This window comes from Meles meles, chromosome 14 (genome assembly GCF_922984935.1).
Source record: "Meles meles chromosome 14, mMelMel3.1 paternal haplotype, whole genome shotgun sequence".
Taxonomy (NCBI): Eukaryota; Metazoa; Chordata; class Mammalia; order Carnivora; family Mustelidae; genus Meles; species Meles meles.
In genome coordinates, this window is record NC_060079.1 from 49,205,619 (window position 1) to 49,226,657 (window position 21,039).

The window sequence follows — 21,039 nt, forward strand, 5'->3', positions numbered from 1 at the left end:
TTGAGAATCATGCCCACTTAAGGTGGAAAAATAAAAAGATGTAGTAAGCTTACTGGACCTGGAAACAAAGGCTTTGCTATGCAGAGAAGTACAAGCTAGTGACACGGTCTACAGGGCTCTAGGTTTTAGCTGCCTCGGCTGCCTTATAATGAACTACTCTTTGATTTACAGGTTTATCACATCTGGACACTGAATTGTTTTAATAATGAAAGAGTTGCAAAATGTCCTAAGAAAACATATCATATTTTTATCATGAAAATTATAGTGGCATTTTAGGACTATATATCTGTTTTTATTGTGAATGCACCGACCTCTGAAGTCCTGGACGCCATCTACAGATACCTTCAAATAACTAACACATGGCTTACTTTAGGGATTTCATTGTACTTCGAGGGCTCTGATTTTGACTAATTCTTAGAAATGTCCTTCCGGTGAAGTTACTTAAATGTACATCTTAGGTTTCAACAATTCCATTTACAGGGAAGTAGATCCTAAGAACTTATTTTTTTGAATAAGGGGATAGCTTATCTTTGTGAAATGAAATCTGCATTTCCTTTTAAAGAAATGATTCTCAACTTTCAAACTTTCAACTTTCAGTGGCAATAACTGAACTAAAAAACAATTTAGAGGGGCGCCTGGGTGGCTCAGTGGGTTAAAGCCCCTGCCTTCAGCTCAGGTCGTGGTCTCAGGGTCCTGGGATAGAGCCCCGCATCGAGCTCTCTGCTCAGCAGGGAGCATGCTTCCTTCCCTCTCTCTGCCTGCCTCTCTGCCTACTTGTTACCTCTGTCTGTCAAATAAATAAAATCTTAAAAAAAAATTTACAAAAAAATAAAATAAAAAAATAAACAATTTAGAACAAGAATATAGTTATAGTTAATTCGTGTAAGAAAAAATAAAGCTTTGTTGTAAAAGTAAGATTTGTGTATATGCTTCATACCTTTCAGTTGTTTAAAAATGGAAAAAAAGAACGTTTTAAAAGATACCTAAACCATTGTAAAACATAAAATCCTGAGGATTTTTTAGCTTCAGTGAGGCATAAATGCCAAATAAAATTATAAGATATTTAAAGTGTACAACATGAGGATATATGTATACATTGTGAAAGTGAAATCTTGTAGATTGATGCCGATAAATATTATGCTATATTCCTCTGATTTTATGTCAAATATTTTTTCATATTTTAAGATCACAAACTAAGATACATCTCATAGTCAACAGTATCTTGCAGTGGGTACTTTTAAGTACAGCAGCAGTCATAGAGTCATAGAGAGCTATCTAAGTCATAGAGTAGCTATCTAAGGCAGCAGTCATAGAGTAGCTATCAATGATCATACAAACTCTGAAAATTACCAGCATCAAGACTTATAGAATGAGTATGAGTATCTTTGAACAAAATCCTAAAGACAATAGCAGAGCACCCACCCCAGGGAGACAAGTAATATGAAAAGGAGGGAAGAGAGGTTATGGTTTAGAAATATATCTAGAAATATTCTCAGGGATCAAAAATTCTCTTGGTGTATGTAACTGCAAATGTGCTTAAGAACTTGGAACTGATGGCTACTAGTTCTTTACAATTCCTTTAAAGTATTCCAACACCTATGTCTTTGATGGTACAGTCTTATATGGAAGAAAAAGTGACATCAAGAACTCTGAGTAGCAAAGTATTTCAGAAGCATTTGATTCTAGATGTGAGAAGATTTTAGAAATACCTTATCTAATTTATTATGCTTGTATTTTCCTGGTCTTGTGTTTGCATTCAAGTGAGCCAAGTCTATATTTAAGTAAGCATAGCATAACTTATTTGATAAGTATTAAAAAAAAAACAGTGTATCCACTTTTTTTCTTTTTACCTTTCCTAGTTATAGATCAACAATGGAGCTTCCTAGAATATACTGGGTCTTAGATTTGGTGAAAAATAAAATGCATCTCTATGTAAAACAGCGTTAGATCAATATAAGCATACTTCTGTATATAGTCATACCAACTATTTAACTAGAAATATGTAGCCAATACATTTTTGCAAAGTATGCTTGATAGTTTTTAAATTATCTGATAACTTTAGGGATTTGTCTTTAGAATACCCCTTGGTTTATCACATTATAGAAACTGCACTTAATAGAAAAATTAAAGTAATACTACACAAGCAATTTTTAACCTTTATACTTTTAAGCAGACCCGTGGTTACTGAAAACTAAGCATGGTTTACAGGTTTATCCAGGGCCCATTTTGCCCAACTACATATTGATTCATTAAGAAAGACCGACATGAAAAGGAATCCAGTCCAGAAGGTCCTGAGCACCCACTATCCTTGGCACTGGGCTAAGGGTTAAAAACACACAGATGAATATGCAGCACATTGTTCCTAATTTAAAAAAAAAACTCACAAATTGAAAATGGAAATGATGTTCATCTCCTGTATTTCAGTGTGATAGAATTATATACCAACTAGTTCTGAATGAGGTGCTGCTTAATATCAGCTACAGAACAATAAAATCTGCCACAGGAAGAGGGTTATTGACAGTTAGCAAGAACTCAGAAGGGAATGTTACAATGAACTTGGTCGTGAATGATGTGCTGGATTTCACCAGGTAGTGAAATGGAAAAGGTTGTTCCTGTAAAGAACATTAATTCAGGCAAGCATGCATGTTGAAGGAACAATTCATACAACTTGCACTCCGGATACAAATAAAAAAATTTGTACCTGAGGCTGGAAAAGTACATTTTTAAGGGAACTGATTTAGAGCCATTAAAAATTTTCCTCAGTGTCCTCAGAAGAGATTCGTAAAACAAGTATTTTTTAGATGATTTACATTTAAAAAATTATTTTGTTTCCAAATTGGAATTCTTTTCACTTCTAATTATTGGTCTCTTTGTATTAAAATCATAAAAGGATATCGTTTTTATATTCATCAAGTTGCCAAATACTAGACAGTCTTCAGTACCTAGTACTGGTTAGTATGTGGAGCACAGAAATATGTTAAGTTCCAAATTTTTTGAAGTCATATAGTGAAAGTAAAGTACATGCATTTCTTTTTTTTTTAATTTATGGTAAGCACACATTTTAAGTAATCATGCTTAACACAAACTCTAAGGGTAAATAAGAAGAAAGCCAGGCCAGAGTCTGGAAGTCAAGTTAGAAATTTATTTCAGCAGTTGATGTAAGAGAACCTTGGGCCAAAAATCAGAGCCACAGTGAATTTGGAGGAGGGGCGATGGTAGGTATTGCACTCGACAAAAATTTGGAAGACTGGAAGCCTATAATGGCTGACTAGTTATACAAGATGAAGACAGACCTCCCACCATAACTTTTGAAAGCCGTATTCTACATCTATATATTTCTATATAAATATGTAAAAACAGATATGGATAATAGGAGGTGATTAATAGAGAATTCTTAGTAAAAAATAATCCATTTATTTCATAGTTCTTTAAGGAACTCAAAAGTGTTTTTTGTTTGTTTTTTTTTTTTTAAGATTTTATTTATTTATTTGACAGAGAGAGATCACAAGTAGGCAGAGAGGCAAGCAGAGAGAGAGAGAGGAGGAAGCAGGCTCCCCGCCAAGCAGAGAGCCCGATGCGGGACTCGATCCCAGGACCCTGGGATCATGACCTGAGCCGAAGGCAGAGGCTTAAACCACTGAGCCACCCAGGCGCCCCTTTTTTTTTTTTTAATATGAATCACCTGGATGATTGTCACTAGTCACTGCTTTATTTTCCCCACCTATAATACAGCTTGCAGTATTTTCAATTTGCTTTATAAAATAAATCTACAGCAATAATGCAATTTTATGGTGTTATTGTCTGTGTTATGGAGGAAAGAATAGGGAGAAATAAACTAAATTTTAATTATAAATATATTTGAAAAAATATAAAATACTTTTTGTCAACACAGTCAGTAGCGAATTTTTATAGAGTTTTCTTTTTTCCAGGCATTCACATCAGTACATTTTCAGGTAAGTGGCTATTATTAGGCCATTTTCTAATAGATAAGGAAAATAATTCCCTTAGAGGTTAAATCAATGAGCAGTGGCCTTAGATGGCCAGTAAGTGATAAATATCAGAACTAGAATTTAGTTTTATAAACCATTACACAGCATTTGTTCCACTAACTCACACATACAGCAATATTAACAGTACATATATTTCCTGTGGGCCAGAACTGACTTTCATAAGAGGCTAAAAGTACATATGAAATATATTTATTTATATGGGCTATTTGCTTTATGCCACTCAGGGATGCATATATTTTATTTTCTTTAAGGGAAAAAAAGGTCCAAAAAAAGGGGGGAAAGGTCATAAATTATTTCTTGGTCAGTAAAATGTGTTATTTTGAGATACAGTCACATGTAGTATTTATTATTATATTTTATGTTTAGAACACAATTTTATTTTAATGTGTTTTAATAAAGCTGCTATTGCAAGATACTTTTTGGTGAACAAAGGCTAATTAAAGGTCTATGTAATGCAATATTCAATTTCTACTGTATTTATTTCTGAGTCCCTTGGGGCTTCTAATTTCATTTCCTAAGACATAATTTTTTCATTATATATGGACATTTTATTTGATGCAGTAAAGTGCATCTTTACTACAGCTACTGTTTTCCCATTGGTGATCTTGGTCTAGTAACATAGAGTATTTGATTGTTTTTGTCCCTTGGAGTAAATAAGGGAAGCACTCCATCTCTCAAGAAAACTCATAAACCCTAGTCCTTTTAAAGTGAGCTCATCCTATAAATCTCTTCTAGTCCATTGCAATCTCCTACATTGTTCTTTTAGACCGATAACTGTACACTTGCAATATAAATGAAAAAAAATGCAATGTGTACTTACTAAGAAAGAATGTTTTTGAGAGATTTAGTTCCAAAATTTATATTCATCTCGTATTGTTCAAGAAAATAAATGCCATGAGAAGTGCCATTTCTAACATTACAAGCACCCTTGCAGAGTTCTTAATAAAATCACAGTGACAAAAGGAAGTGTTTTGTCCTCTGCTGGTTTTGCTAGAAGGAAAATGCTGTAAACTGTTTTCCACCATCCTAGTATCCAGGTAATGTAACAGTTACAGAGATTTTAAAGGGTATGAGTTATAACAATCCTTACTGAGTAAAACTTGCCATAAACTAAATCTACACTTGAGGCTAGTTGTGACTCATATGGATTAGGGATCCCAAGAAAATGACCTCACTCAACCTCTGCAGACATTTTCAACATTATTGTGAAGAGACTACCTATTATGCCTTTGGGTTTACGAATCTGGATTTTTGATTATAATAACAATATGGAAGAAGTTACTGAGTCAGGAGGACCCTGAAATCTACAGGCATTGTTTAACAAAGGCTCCACTGCTTATAAAAAAGCACGGATAGCCACTTCTGGGGATTCCAAGGCACTGCAGCCAATTGTAAAATACACCCCCTTTTATCATTACTGTTTTAAAAGACATCTGCAAATTACCCAAGAGGTAGAAGAGATTCTAAAGATGTCTAGTGAAAGTTTGTGCCAACATCAATCTGAAACTAGTAAAGAAAGGATTCCCAGAACAAGTCACCTGCTCTCGGGTAAGGCAGTGCAGCTTGCTTTCCTGCCTTTAAAACAGAAATACGAATCTTCACTCAGACTTGTGTTGGATTTCTTTTCCTGCAACTCAAGTGGCAGGAATTTTAATGCTATTTATAAGGTTAACCAGAGAAGTCAGAACATTGTTCAAATATTTTATCAACGTATGATTGTATTATTGAATGAATGAATGAATGAATGGGTGTAAGGTGTGTGCGTAACGTGTCATATGCGTGTTTTTGTGTAATATAATTAACCCGGGTCATTAGATCGTCACTTTTCTGAGTCCTCTGTATTACTCCATACATATTCTACTAAAATTATGTTTATAAATCCATCCCAAGTAAACTATGTGTCTTAAATACAGAGGTATGTATCTCTATATCCATCTACATATGTATGTGTATTTTCATTTTTGTAGCACTGGCACTTAGCACCATTTATTGTGAATGTCACACTGAAAAAATATCAATCAGAATTAATAAATCGTATTCAATTATATCCTACTTTTTTTTTTTATTTTTTAAGAGAGAGAGACTGTGAGCAAGGGGTAGGCGAGGGGCAGAGGAAGAAAGGGAGAGAGAGAATCTTAAGCAGGCTCCACGCTCAGCATGGAATCTGACTCAGGGCTCAGACTCAAGATCCTGAGATCATGACCTGAGCTGAAATCAAGTCAGACACTTAACTGACTGAGTCACCCAGGCAACACTATATTCTATATGCTTTGAAAAATTAAACATTCAATAAAATGTCCAGGTATTCTTTCTTTTGCATATGAAGTTTTGGGAAAAGAGCAGTTCGTGTGATTATCAAATATTAAACAGTTTGGAAAGTAAGTTTGATATCTTCAAGGCAGAAACCACTTCAGAAATTTTTCAGTCTTTTCAAAAAGAACTGGGGTGAATTCCTAACAGATCCGAGGTCAGTGCTTCTGGTGGCCTCTGACTCTTTGCAAGCAGTAAATTTCATCACATCTATATACTCTAGGCACAAAGTCTCTGCACTAAAATTTTTGCTAGATAATCTGACAGATAACCGTCTAACTGATTTGCAGAATTTTTTAAAGTATACAAATAAACTGTTCTTTCTTTTATTAAGAAACATAAAGATTTAAATTATGTCAATCAGGAATACCAGGAATAGGGTTACTGTGTAAGAGAACATTTATCCAGCAACAAATGATTGCCAAATACCCTCTGAGTTCTTATACTTTAAACACGCAGAGGATCTTCAGCTTCCATTTTGGCAAGTATCACAAATAACTGCAGTTGTCATACAATCTCATCAACAGAATCGATTGGGAAAAAAAAACCCATATTTTCTTCCTTGGAAAAATACAATTCTATATATTTTTATTATTCTCCTTCAGAAATTACTACCTAAATAATAAGTATGATTCTTGATAGAGTATAATGTATTTAAGATTTCTTCTCATTTTGTATATCAAAAATGAAAGTTCCTGGGGGCACCTGGGTGGCTCAGTGGGTTAAGCCTCTGCCTTTGGCTCAGGTCATCTCAGGGTCCTGGGATGGAGCCCTCAGCAGGAAGCCTGCTTCCCCATCTCTCTCTGCTTGACTCTCTGCCTACTTGTGATCTCTGTCAAATAAATAAATAAAATCTAAAAAAAAAAAAAGAAAGGTCCTAATCTGTGATTTGCAAAGATGATGACATATTTTCCTGTGGACAAACTGCTGCATAGCAGGTACATCAACATGCTGATATACGCATTTTTGACATAATATGGAAAGAGTAGGTGTGATTTGTCAATGTAAAATCTGATAATCAGAAAGCATCAGGAGCTAGTTTTATATTTATTAATTTAAAAATTAAAATGTAATAAATAAATCTTATCTCAATGATTATTGGGTATGACTTCTCTGGGAAGTTTTAAAGTTACATTCTTTAAACTACTTTCAGGAAGGAAAGGCCAGGAAGATCATGGTTCATTTCCTCAAAGGTATATACTTTGTGATTTATTTTCATTTTTTCATTCCCACTGGTCACTTGTTAAAAAGACTAAAGTATGAATGCAAACTTCTAACAAAATATCAGCTTGTAAATATTTTTCAGTATTACCACCAGAACTAGACCAGTCTATTTTGCTTCCCAGGTAGGCACCTTGAATGTCATAAGGCAAATGGACAAAACCCCCATCCTTTGTTTCGCTTGTGAATTAAAGGAGCATATCCTGTCCTTTTTGTGTTTTAGTATGAGGTTGTGGTACTCAACCCAACATCACCTCAATCGCATATTAATAAAATGAACTGAGGACTAGAGAGCAAAGATCTACATGCAAATCTCTCCAGATACTGCATCAGGTTTCCATATCCTACGGGGTAGGATGGGAACTTGCATTGTTCCCTCTGGTTGATTCACTGATCACGTGAATAAACTTGTAGATCCGCAAATTTCTTTCTCCTCCGTGCCTGTAAATAATTGTGTAACTCAAAAGAGAAGATACAGTTGCAAATTTCTTATTTATATCTAAATCAATAGAACATTTGTGGGTGACAAACAAAGCAGAGAGTGCTGGTGGCGTAGAGATGGTGACCAGCTATAAGCACAGGGTAATTCATTTTTGGGACTGATTTCCATTGTCCTTATGAGTGTGTTGGGGAAAGCAATTTTTCTTCTGTTAATACTAAACTTAATGTTATGTATCCTTAGCTTCAAAGAATATTATATAGATACAGATATAGACATCTAGATATAGATAGATACATAGATAACACAAAATAGCAAAGTTCTATACACAGGTTGGCGAATGGTAAGTGTAACAAGCTCAATTTTTCTACCTCTTTGCCACTATCTGGTTGGATTATGCACCTTTGAAATGTGAACCATCTAAGCTTCAGATATGCATTTTCAATAGCATCTATGCTTCATTTAAACTTTATCCTGGTCAGCTAAACTTTATCCAAGTCAGCTAAAAACATGCTGCATCTTATTTCCTCTCATTTTGTATTTTAAAGGGCTCATACTCAAACATGAACATATGAACAAAAGTGTTGTATACTAGTTTTGTAATACTACTTCTATTTAAGTTGTTGACCTAAAAGGAAGGAAAGTATATATTTTTAATTCAGGTTTTACCTTCTTTTAGCACATACCATTTAATATTCACTTAAGGTTGTATATTAAAACTTAACTCTAATTTTCTTTAACAGATGCATATTTTCCTGTAGAATATTAGACATTGCTACTGAATGATTTGTTTACTTCCTTCTGGTCTCAGAGCTGCTTTTTGAAATGTCTTATTACTTACGTTTTTTTTTTTTTTCCTGGCAATGTAGTTTTTAACCATTCTGGAGAGCCTTGCACACACAATTGCATACTTAGCACTATTTGGATACCTGATGATGGATTTAAGGTATTCAGTTGTTTAGAAAAAAGTGGATAAAATAATGAGAACACTTGCTTTATAAATGGGTGCATTGGTAGGGTCTCCCTGCCAAGAGGACTACAGTTTTATCATTTGGGTGTTCATACACTTGGGTTAAAACTTAAAGTACCATCTTTATGAGTATGGCTTAAAGTATTAATAGGAATAAGCCCATGTTTCTCAAACTGGGAGGTGAATCCTCCATCAGGCTGGAGGGATTTGTTGATGAGTACATAAATATGGAAGAATAACTTGGCAGGATTTTTCTGGAATGGCAATTTTAAATTTTAAAGGAATGAGCAATTTTAAAGGAACAATTTTAAAGGAATGTCATCATAACAAATAATGCTATACATAGAAGAGAGTTGACTATAAACTGCACATCAATTTTTAAGTGAATCATTAGAAATCTCACAGTGATTATGGGAATTTTTGGATTGTGTCCCTACTCCCAGTCCAATTACCAGTCATCTCCCTCCTTGCTATTATAATTTGTCTGTAAGTGCAAATCATCAAGATTAGTAAAGTCCTAGACTAAAAATCCTGAAAAGGGTTTAAGGTTGTAATGAAATTAAAATAATTTTTCTTAGTCACCAGTGTCACCCCCCCTTCCTTCCCCCTTTATTCTGTTTCTGCAAATAATGGAAGATTTCACAATATTGGTAAGATCTTATACTATTTCATTGTTACTAGTCACCAATGCATGCTTTTTATGCATGCATTAACACTCACATTCCAAGACAATTGCAAAGGATTGGACATAGGCAGAACCTGAGATTGTTGATATACAGTGAACTGAGAAATCAAGGATGGAGACAGAATCATGTGTGCTGAAGCAAGAAAAGATAAGAATGAGAGATGAGATGGAAAGAGAACACTTGAGTAGGAGAAGCTTTGTGACACTCAAGAAGAAAAGAAACAACATATTTGCTTACGCAGGTCATATACCCACTTTCAAGGATATGTCTCAAAGATACATCTGACATCTGAGCAGGTTTCCTTGAGGCCCATCAACCCCAAGAATAAGATCCAAAACCAGACAAATAAATCTCTCATACACAAACCTGCAGGCCTTCACGTGTGTGTGTGTGCATGCACACATGCGTACACACTTTTATATACTTTACAAGAAACTTTTGCTGACATTTACCAAAATAACATAGGCAGCTATATAAGAGAGGAAAGAAGGTATGAAAGAAAGGAGGTCTTTGAAAGACAATTATGAAAGAAAATTGCCCCGGGGTGGGGAGGGGGGGAATTACCAGTTAATGACAACAAAAGATGGCTGGTGGTACCAAGAAAAATCCTCTTAATATTTATTGTATACCTACTATGCATGTGGTCCATTACAAACATCTCAGTTCCTGAGAACGATGATTTGTAATTCCTCAGTTCATCCTGCTTATGTTTAGGGTTGGCTATTTGCCTTTAGCTAAACAAAGCTAATCCTGCCAACATGGATATGTATCTTAGAGGAAGGGTGTCTTTAATCTTAAGTCGGAAAAGTCTAAGACCTAAACTAGTAATAGTACAGATCAACATGATTATCATCGTCATCATCATCATCATCATCATCACCATCAACAATAACTTCTTTCTGTTTTTAAAAGTATGCCAGTTTACAAACTACATGTGAAAATCAACCTTTGGTCATCACTGAAAGATAAAGACTAAAAACTAATTAGGAAAAATTCAATTAAAATATATCTTCTTTCTACCAAATGTCCTCTCAAACAATGTCTAAATGACCTCCTCAACCAACTTTGTCATCAATTTCTTTTTTTTTTAAGATTGTATTTGTTTATTTCACAGACAGAGACCACAAACAGGCAGAGAAGCAGGCAGAGAGAGTGGAGGAAGCAGGCTCCCTGCTGAGCAGAGAGCCTGATGTGGGGCTCGATCCCAGGACCCTGGGATCATGACCTGAGCCGAAGGCAGAGGCTTTAACCCACTGAGCCACCCAGGTGCCCCTGTCATAAATTTCTTAAGGAGACATTAATAATAATTATTTAAATGTTATATGCATTGATATTTGATATCATCTTTTATTTATTCTTAGAAATAAAATTATATACATGATTTTAAAAGTAGTTAAAAACATTCTTTATCCTCTTCACATTTATTTACGGGGGAATCTCAAATAGGTCTTTCTTTCTTATAATGAATGCTCTTTTTATATGGTTTTCATATGCACTATAATCCTTCTGAAGTCATCCAGCCTGTATATGGTATTGTTTCTATGTTGGCTGTATTGGCAATTATTACGGCATTTAATTATTATGGTATTTTAGTGCCTGTCCCTATTCAAGAATGAGAATGATTATTACTACCTGTTTATAATTAATGCACAATTAATCAAACACATAATCCAACAAACCAAATGTTCTTAAACACTGCCACAGTATTTCAAACTTATAATCAAATTATCTTCAGTATTTCAAATTAAGAACAGGAGCTAAAATGCTATTCTCCTACATGATCAAAAAACTTAAGTAACACAACAAGCACACAAATGAGCAGGATACTAATTAAAACAGTATCTCTAAAAGTAGCACAATTTAAATTTGAATGTAATTATATTCATTTCAAGTCCAGCTCTTTAGTCAACAAAGGTGAGAAAATTTCCATTGCAGATCTGTTGAGAGTTCAGTAATACCAAAACTTTATAGCCAGGATATGGTTCTAAGTAACTTGTAGGATGATCTGATCACAATCAATAAATATTGGAGTAGCTCCAACCACACTAATGGGACATATACGCCCCATGTTTCACATCTAGCATACCATCCCCTCACAGTTAAATTTCTTGAAATCTAGTGCATTGTGTGCCAATTGGGCATTCTTATGTTTTGTTCTTGGTCAATTTTACTTTGATTTGATCAAAAAACATTTTTTTTTTAAGATTTCATTTATTTATTTGACAGACGGAAATCACAAGCAGGCAGAGAGGCAGGCAGAGAGAGAGAGAGAGTAGGAAGCAGGCTCCCTGCTGAGCAGAGAGCCGGACATGGGGCTCGATCCCAGGACCCCAAGACCACGACCTGAGCCGAAGGCAGAGGATCTAACCCACTGAGCTACCCAGGCGCCCTGATCAAAACTTTTTAATGCAAGTCTGTATAACAGCCTCTTTTTATAATTTGTGTAGTAACCTCTTACTTTTATTACTTCTATTGAGTTAATTGAATTAAAAAATCATCTAATTTTGATCACAACACACAATTTTTAATAGAAGTCCTCTTATCAATGCAGTTTCTTATTTAATTCGAAGATCGATCTGTACACATTCTATTGATAGTTTCTAAAGGCTACTTTAAATGTATTGTTCTTTTAAGATTTTATTTATTTACTTGAGAGACAGAAAGAAGAGAACACAAATGGGGGAGAGGGGCAAATGGAGAGGGAGAAGCAGACCCCCTGCTGAGCAGGGAGCCAAACTGGGGGCTCAATCCCAGGACCTGAGATCATGACATAAGCCGAAGGCAGACATCTAACTGACTGAGCCACCTGTGTGCCCCAAGGCTACTTTAACCTTAAAAAATGGATAATTGGGGCGCCTGGGTGGCTCAGTGGGTTAAGCCGCTGCCTTCGGCTCAGGTCATGATCTCAGGGTCCTGGGATCGAGTCCCACATCGGGCTCTCTGCTCAATGGAGAGCCTGCTTCCTTTCCTCTCTCTCTGCCTGTCTCTCTTGTGATTTCTCTCTGTCAAATAAATAAATAAAATCTTTAAAAAAAATGAATAATTGTGCTTTTCTTATGTTTACACTTTATGTTTCTCCAATTTTATTATTTTAGCTAACTCCTATTCACAGTGATAGATACCTTTATCCCACAATGTTTTTTCCCTTAGATTCAAACTCTATAATTCAAAATCACAGAATTTTTAGCATTAGACATTTTATGGTTCCATGAATCCCATTTTATGGATAAGAAAATGGGCTGAGAAATTTAGTGATAGGGTTACAATCATGCTGTAATAGTTGAACCAGGACCAAAGGTCAACTCTCTAAACTCCCATTAAAATAATTTTTGAGGTTTCAGTTCAAGATTACAACATAGAAGGCTCCTGAACCCATCTCCTCCCACAACACATCAAATGAACAACTACACATGGAGCAATTCCCTCTGAAAGAAATCCAGAAACCAGCTCAGTGACTCCTACATATTATGCAACTGAGAAAATACCAACATCAAAATAGGTAGGAAAGGCTGAGACACACACTCATCATAAACCCTACTGCAGTACAGTGCCATACAATCAATAGGGAACTCAAAAGTCTCTGCTTCCCCCTGTGAAGCAAAGGGGTTGGAACCCATATCTGGCTCCCTAACTTTTAAGACTTCATCCTGAGACATAGACCCCCAAAACATACAGCTCCAAAAGCCAATTATTTGCCTCACATACACAAGGTCCACAAAGCTATAATAAACTAAGAAACAGTTCTTGATGCACTTACTTGGATTTAACATGGTTATGCACTCAGAGCTCAGCATAACGGCAACAAACTGAAAACCCAGTTTTTCCTTGAAGGAGGCCTATTTGCTTAAGAAAGTTTAAGAAGGTTGCAATATTTATGACCAATATACAGAAGTAAATTGTATTCATTCACTTAAGAAAGTCAGTTTTTTTTTTAATTCATAGTAAGGAGATATGTGGTAGTATCTCATTGTGGTTTTGAATTTCCCTCATTACGATTGATATTGAGACTATTTAAATACACTTGTAGCCTTTAGTAGAACTTCTCTGGTCAAATGTGAAGATTCTTGGGATATTTTTAGTTAAAATGCTTGTTTTCTCATCATGAAGTCTACGGATTAAAAAAATATATATATTTACTCATGACTAACCTCAAACTAGAAACAAGCCAGATGTTTTTTAAAATGAGGGGATAAATGAACCCTAGTATACTCACACAATGGAATATTACTCAGCAGTAAAAAGGGACAAACTGCTGATTCGGCAACAACATGGGTGAATCTTTTTTTTTTTTTTCTAAGATTTTATTTATTTATTTGACAGACAGAGATCACAAGTAGGCAGAGAGGCAGGCAGAGAGAGAGAGAGAGAGAGAGAGAGGAGGAAGCAGGCTCAGTGCAGAGCAGAGAGCCCGATGCGGGACTTGATCCCAGGACCCTGAGATCATGACCTGAGCCAAAGGCAGAGGCTTAACCCACTGAGCCACCCAGGTACCCAACATGGGTGAATCTTAAATGCACTGGGTTAAGTGAAACCAGCCAAATCTAAATGCTACCTGATGCATGGCTCCATTCATATGACAATCTAGAGAAGGGAACACAAAGGAACAGAAAACAGGTCAGTTGAGAGCAGGACAGTATTAGGGGATACAGGGGGCAACAGAATAACTCTGCATGTGTATTGTAGTGGTAGAGAGAGCACTGTATGTATTATTCATCATAATCCTTATAGCTTAATACATTTTTTTTCCTATAGCTTAGTACTTTAAAGAATGGGTTTTCCTGCATGCAAATTAAGAAAAAAACAGTAAGTCTGGAGAAGTAAGAGGAAATGAAGAATGTGCTGTTCAACTGATACAGAGTGGAAAAAACTTAAGGAGAATAAAACTAAATGCAAATTGTTGCCCTAAATTGGATAGTCAGTAGAACAACTGAGGAAATCCAAGAAAGTCTGTAGTTTAGTTAACAGTACTATATTGATGTTAATTCCTTAGCTTTGATATTTTTACATGGTTCTAACATGTTAATACTAGTGGAAGCTGGGTGAAAAGCATATTGGAACTCTGTACTGTCTCTATATCTCTTCTGAAAGTAAAATTATTTCAAAATAAAACATTAAAAATACTTAATCAACTTGTCTGATAGAGTTTGAGTCCAGAAAATCTCCCCCTCATTATATAAATTATTTTTCAACAAACATGTGTTTTGTTACAGCCATTAGGAGTGTCCAGAATCTACGCTTCCACAGACATATTAAATTACTTGGAAACAGTCACAAAATATTAGAAAAGGATTCTTCTACTTTGATCAGCTGTGAATTATAGTTTTAGAAAAAGGTAATTTAAAAGATTTTCATAATGTTTAAAATATTTTCTATGATTTTTCATACAATTTATAAGCATATATTTCAGATAACATAATGCATGCAACTCACTCTTATTGAAGCATTAACTACCTAATTTGAGTTGTGCAATCATCACATTTATTCCTCCTCCTATATATATTCTTGACATGAATTTGCTTTGTGAGAAGAAATTTAGTTAGTTCAGATGACTTCTGCTAATTTGCAAAACCAGCCCTAATTATGTGCACTACATCAGAGGCTGAATATTTCATCTTGAATGATGAAGTTTTTCCTCCAACTTAATAGACAAGTGAGAATTTTTCTCTACGAAACCAACAAGTTTCATGAGGAAATAGAAGTTGTGTGTAGGAACTATCTATCTCTTTACCAAGCTGAAGGATAGTCCCAAATTTACTGTCCTAGTCTTAACATGATTGACAATTATGGTAGTATCATTAAATACTTCTCTTAAATTCATGTGTGATTCTGTGGCAAATGCTTTCTCTATATGCTAAAATGTATTATTTTCCATCACTTCTTTTAACATTAGAATTTTAAATTTCTATTTTTTTAGTACTGGTTAAAGATGGTTCAACAAGAGAAAGAAAATTTAAAAAAAACAGGTCACAATGTAAATTTGAATTCAAAATTGCAGATTATTATTAATAACAATATTGATAACTACACTACTTTTTACCAAACACTAAGTTGCTAGTCAGTCTTCAACACAAATCATCTCAATCATGCTTAATAACAACCATCTCAGGTACATTCCATTTTCATCCTACAAATTGGAAATTTAAAGCATAAGATATTATGTAATTTGGCAAAGGGTACATAGATGAAGAAAGCAGAACTTCTGTTCTGAGCCAGGGATTTACTTCTCACATACTATATTATAATTTCCGCTTTATACTAAAGAACTGTCAACTACTAGAATAAGTTGGTGAATTACTAAAAAAGCATAATGGTGCGCACAAAAACTAACATTATTTTATCTTGTTATTATAATTGTTATAATACACAAATGAAAATTAACATGATGTATTTTAGTAATATGTCTAAAAATATGTGCTCATTACCTATGTTGTTACTTCCGGTATCACCTGAAGCTTACATACCATCTTTTTTTTTTTTTTTATTTTTTTTATTTTTTCAGCGTAACAGTATTCATTCTTTTTGCACAACACCCAGTGCTCCATGCAAAACGTGCCCTCCCCATCACCCACCACCTGTTCCCCCCAACCTCCCACCCCTGACCCTTCAAAACCCTCAGGTTGTTTTTCAGAGTCCATAGTCTCTTATGGTTCGCCTCCCCTCCCCAATGTCCATAGCCCGCTCCCCCTCTCCCAATCCCACCTCCCCCCAGCAACCCCCAGTTTGTTTTGTGAGATTAAGAGTCATTTATGGTTTGTCTCCCTCCCAATCCCATCTTGTTTCATTTATTCTTCTCCTATCCCCCTACCCCCCCATGTTGCTTCTCCATGTCCTCATATCAGGGAGATCATATGATACCATCTTTGAGAAACAGATTTGTAGGCACTGGGCAGCAAAAGAAATATTTGAGCATGATGTAATTGGATTAAAGTTTTGTGCCAAATGAATTGATGGTACTTTACAGGAGGATTAAAAGGGAGAAAGAGGGGGCGCCTGGGTGGCTCAGTGGGTTAAAGCCTCTGCCTTCAGCTCAGGTCATGATCCCGGGGTCCTGGGATGGAGCCCCACATCGGGCTCTCTGCTCAGCAGGGAGCCTGCTTCCTCCTCTCTCTCCCTGCCTGCCTCTCTGACTAGTTGCAATCTCTGTCTATCCAATAAATAAATAAAATTAAAAAAAAAAGGGAGAAAGAGTAGGAAATGACTGATCAATTAATAAGCCAATGAAGGATTCCAACATGGACTGACAAAAGCAGAAGACAGAAAGATAAGATTAAATGAATGCAGAGGACTTGAGTTATGAAGGATGTCCATAACTCTGGACTGAAGTATGAGGGGAGAGGGCAGTGAAATTATGATTCCCAGAATGATTCTGAAATACCCAGCCTAGAATATGAAAAGGAAGTTATCTCTAACAATTACAGAACCCATCTGAGAGATCCAGGCTTATACTATGAAACATTTGGTGACTGGCTTAGATACTATGCATCAGAAAGAAAGCAGATAATAATGCAGTCCTGAGATAGTGATCTGGTAGCTCTTCACACAGAGGTCAGACTGTATTAAAAAAAAAAAAAAATTCTGACAGTTGTTAAAAACAAATCTTTATTTAAGACTATTGCAATAAAGGAGACTATTGCAATAAAGATTGAGTTTGCTTCTTAATATAGCAAAGAAAGCTGGATATTTACAGCCAGAGGGCAAACTGAGGAGGTCAGTGGATAGAAAATTAGGAGGAGAAACTTGATTAGTTATCAAGGAGGAAAGGATTCCTGCTAACTAGATAACATGATTCTTGCTAGAGGCAGGCCAGGGACTTTGATATCAAGGGTAGGAGATGAAGAATTTGATCAGATCCTGAGAATAGGGGATTCTTCCTAAACTTACTTAACGGGATTCTTTATAAGGCTGGCCACAGCAGGACAAGGACAGGGCAGCAGGCCAAGAACAGCGTTCAGGCTGGGCAAGAAGAGAGTCCAAAGAGCCGAACAAGGTTTGGTCAAGAAAAGAATTTATATGGGATTGGGAGGGAGACAAACCATAAATGACTCTTAATCTCACAAAACAAACTGGGGGTTGCTGGGGGGAGGTGGGATTGGGAGAGGGGGAGCGGGCTATGGACATTGGGGAGGGGAGGCGAACCATAAGAGACTATGGACTCTGAAAAACAACCTGAGGGTTTTGAAGGGTCAGGGGTGGGAGGTTGGGGGAACAGGTGGTGGGTGATGGGGAGGGCACGTTTTGCATGGAGCACTGGGTGTGGTGCAAAAAGAATGAATACTGTTACGCTGAAAAAATTAATAAAAGGGGGAAAAAAAAAAAAAAAAAAAAAAAAAAAAAAAAGAAAAGAATTTATCAATATTTGAAGCCTCTGGAATGAATGAGTCTGCTAAAGGAGATCATGTGCAGGTACAAAAATAAAGAAATTAAGAAGTTGAAATAAAGGAATATAGATGAGAAATGTAATGATTACATACATTAGTAAGAAATGCAGGCATAAATTATTAGCAGGTTTGAGGGTAAGGGGGGCTGAGAGAGAGTCACAAATATTAAAGGAAAAATAAGGGAATGATCAGTGGTACAAATTAATGAATAAGGACTAGAACACCCCAATAAAATCACAAATAAAAACAAGAAAGCCCAATTCAGTCTGAGTTCTTGAAACATCTAGAGAAATAAATGATTGTTTTAAGAGATGCTATATTGAGAAACCAATTTGTGTATATCTCAGTGACAGATACTAGATGATAAAATTTCCAATCTTGATACTGTTACAATCAGGGCCCTAGGAAATCTCTTACATTTTCACTTTCCTGCTACTGTCCTTCTTATATCCTCAATTGTAGACATATCTTCTATTTTTATACCTTTTTTTTTTTTTTCTGCCAGGATTATTGTAGTTTCCTACTCTCACACATATTCTCCAGTGAGCTTCTACTCATCCTTTGAAACTCAAGTCGAATATTGGGGGTTTTTTTTGGTGACAGTTGTCTTGTTCCTTTATATAATGCTAGTCTTTTCCACTTTGGCACCCAAACAATTGCGTATGACATTGCTCACATTTCAATTTTTCTATTTTTATTTATTGACTTTCCTGACAGTCCTACTTCTGTGAATTTTTCAAGGATTTAGGAACATACTTCATTTGTCATTCCACCAGAAATAGAGAAGACAGAGTTTGGATCAAAGCAGATACTCAGTGAGTAGTTCCTGAATAAATAATATTGAAGAGAAAAGTATGAAACAAAGGATGATGGGCATCCCCTTTGCCTTAGCAATGGTCATTCTGGAAAGAAGAGATGCTGACTGTGTGTTTTTCACAGAAGCAAAGAACTTTCTTAACCATCAAGTTGCTGAACAAATGGCAAAGTCTAGGTAATTGAGGGAATGAGAACTTAGAACACATAACCATTAAACAATGAATTCCAATTATCCACAGATCACTAAATTTCATTTGCAGATGTTAACTTATTCACATCATACACTAAGCCATATCTCTTTTTACACAAATAGGTCATGTTTAGCATAATTTATTCAGAATTGACAACTTAAGTAATAAGATATTTGGAGAAAGTGTACATCTTTCCAATATGTGTATGCATAAACTGCCTTATGATACAAAGGCTTAGGAGCATTTTGAAATTTAAATTTTAGATTTATAGTGACTTTATTTTTATGGTTCAATATTTATTGACAAGTTTCAATTTATTATGAAAAAGAAGATTCATCCAGAAGTGACCAAGGATGATCGCAACATTATGCTATAGGACGTAATGAAGATTCCACCTTCCCTAGCGCTATAATATACACATCAAATACAGGTAAGCATGTCTGTTTGCTGTATCATCATATTACCTAGAAATTTTACTCTCTGAAGACATTAAAAATTTTATTAGAGATGATTTAAAAATGAATTACCCAGGTTGGATTAAATACAATTATTTTCATTAAGTTGTGTATAGGTACACAAATTATAAATTATACACTTGTAGCAATTTACATCACCTGGCAGTCTCTTCTCACTATAATCAAACCCTGAACTGAGAATGACTCCTTTTTCCCTCTGCCACATGCTTGCTTCTCACTGAGCACTGCTACACTATTTAATCTCATAAAATATCATGAAATCATTGTCCAACACCTCCCCTCTATGGACTGTGTAATTCCTAAATACAGAGGTTTTGCATGTTTTGTACACTTCTATATTTTGTAGATTTTCATCCTGCCAACACTTCCTCAATAGATATCCTATCAATAAATATTTATTCAATAGTTTCTATCTTACATTTGTTTATGGTTCATCAGTTTAGATTGGCTTTTTGTGCATCAGTATTGATAAAATAATTATAAAGAATTCCCATTCTTCTCAAATTATTCAATGGGAATATTTAAAATAATATGTTATGAACCTATTGCTATATTTTTCTCCCTTTTTATCAGCATAGATACTGATGAAAATTCAGGAACAGTCTTGGGTGATGTTCAAATGAGAACAAGTTCTATCAAATCTCTGCAGATGCCTTCCCTGGGCTCTTCTTCAGAAAGAGGCATTTTATGCATCACCCAGCTCTAGCTGGAAGAAAAAAAAAATCCTAGAGACCTTCCCCTACTCCTCAAAAGTCTTTACATTAGAGTCTTTTCCTCTGTTGCACTATTGAAATTCATTTCCACATATTTTTGCTGCGATAGAACAGTTAAGAGCCATGAGTCCCTGGCTTGCAGAGTTTTGATACTGAACTGGGTCACACTTTTTACTTTTCTGAGCATAATCTCCTATCTCTTCAGAATATCCTTATCTTAATACAGTGTTCTCAACAAGTCCATTTGCAAATGCTTTTTGGTCTTGGCCTCTTGTTTCTCTCTCTCTCTCTCTCTCTTTTTTCCCTGCCAGTGCAGGAAAATCTCCTATAAATCAGAGGTTTTCCTCCTGTCCTACCAAAACATGAATTTATCATTTTGAACCCAAAATATTAGTTTTCTTGCCTCGAGATGGCATTAGCAGCTTTTGTTTGCAATACTGGAAACAAACATTGCTTCATTACCAATGAGACTCCCCATCTCATCTTTCTCTGGTTTTGGTGGGAAACGGTACCTGGTCCAAGCAAGAGAAGGGCTCATGTACCTGGAGAGGGCATAAATGGGACATTCTAGGAAAAAGTGAGCTTTCCTGAGAAGAGGGCCTAATGTTACCTTGTAGGATGCATTGTTTGCAAGAGTGATGGAGACTCCACTTGTGTGTAGCTCTGCTACTACTATTTGTGTGTGAGGGGAGGGTACATGCAAGAGGTGGGATTCCTACCTCTGTGCTGAATATCGTGACTAGGAACCCTGAATAAATTTCCCCCATACCCTAGTTTAGCAAGAAGTAAATCGTCCACTTGCCTCAAATCAACTTCAAACATCTAAATA

General features: G+C 35.6%; 1 long non-coding RNA gene across 1 annotated transcript in view; it reads left to right on the top strand.

Annotated features, from left to right (window-relative positions):
• The window catches only part of LOC123925083, a 33,890-nt gene extending 14,476 nt beyond the window's left edge, over window positions 1–19,414 (top strand). The window contains exons 2-3 of the long non-coding RNA XR_006814913.1: window positions 14,847–14,968; window positions 19,350–19,414. This is a non-coding gene — a long non-coding RNA (uncharacterized LOC123925083). The remainder of the gene's footprint in view (window positions 1–14,846; window positions 14,969–19,349) is intronic.
• The last annotated feature ends 1,625 nt before the right edge of the window (window positions 19,415–21,039 follow it).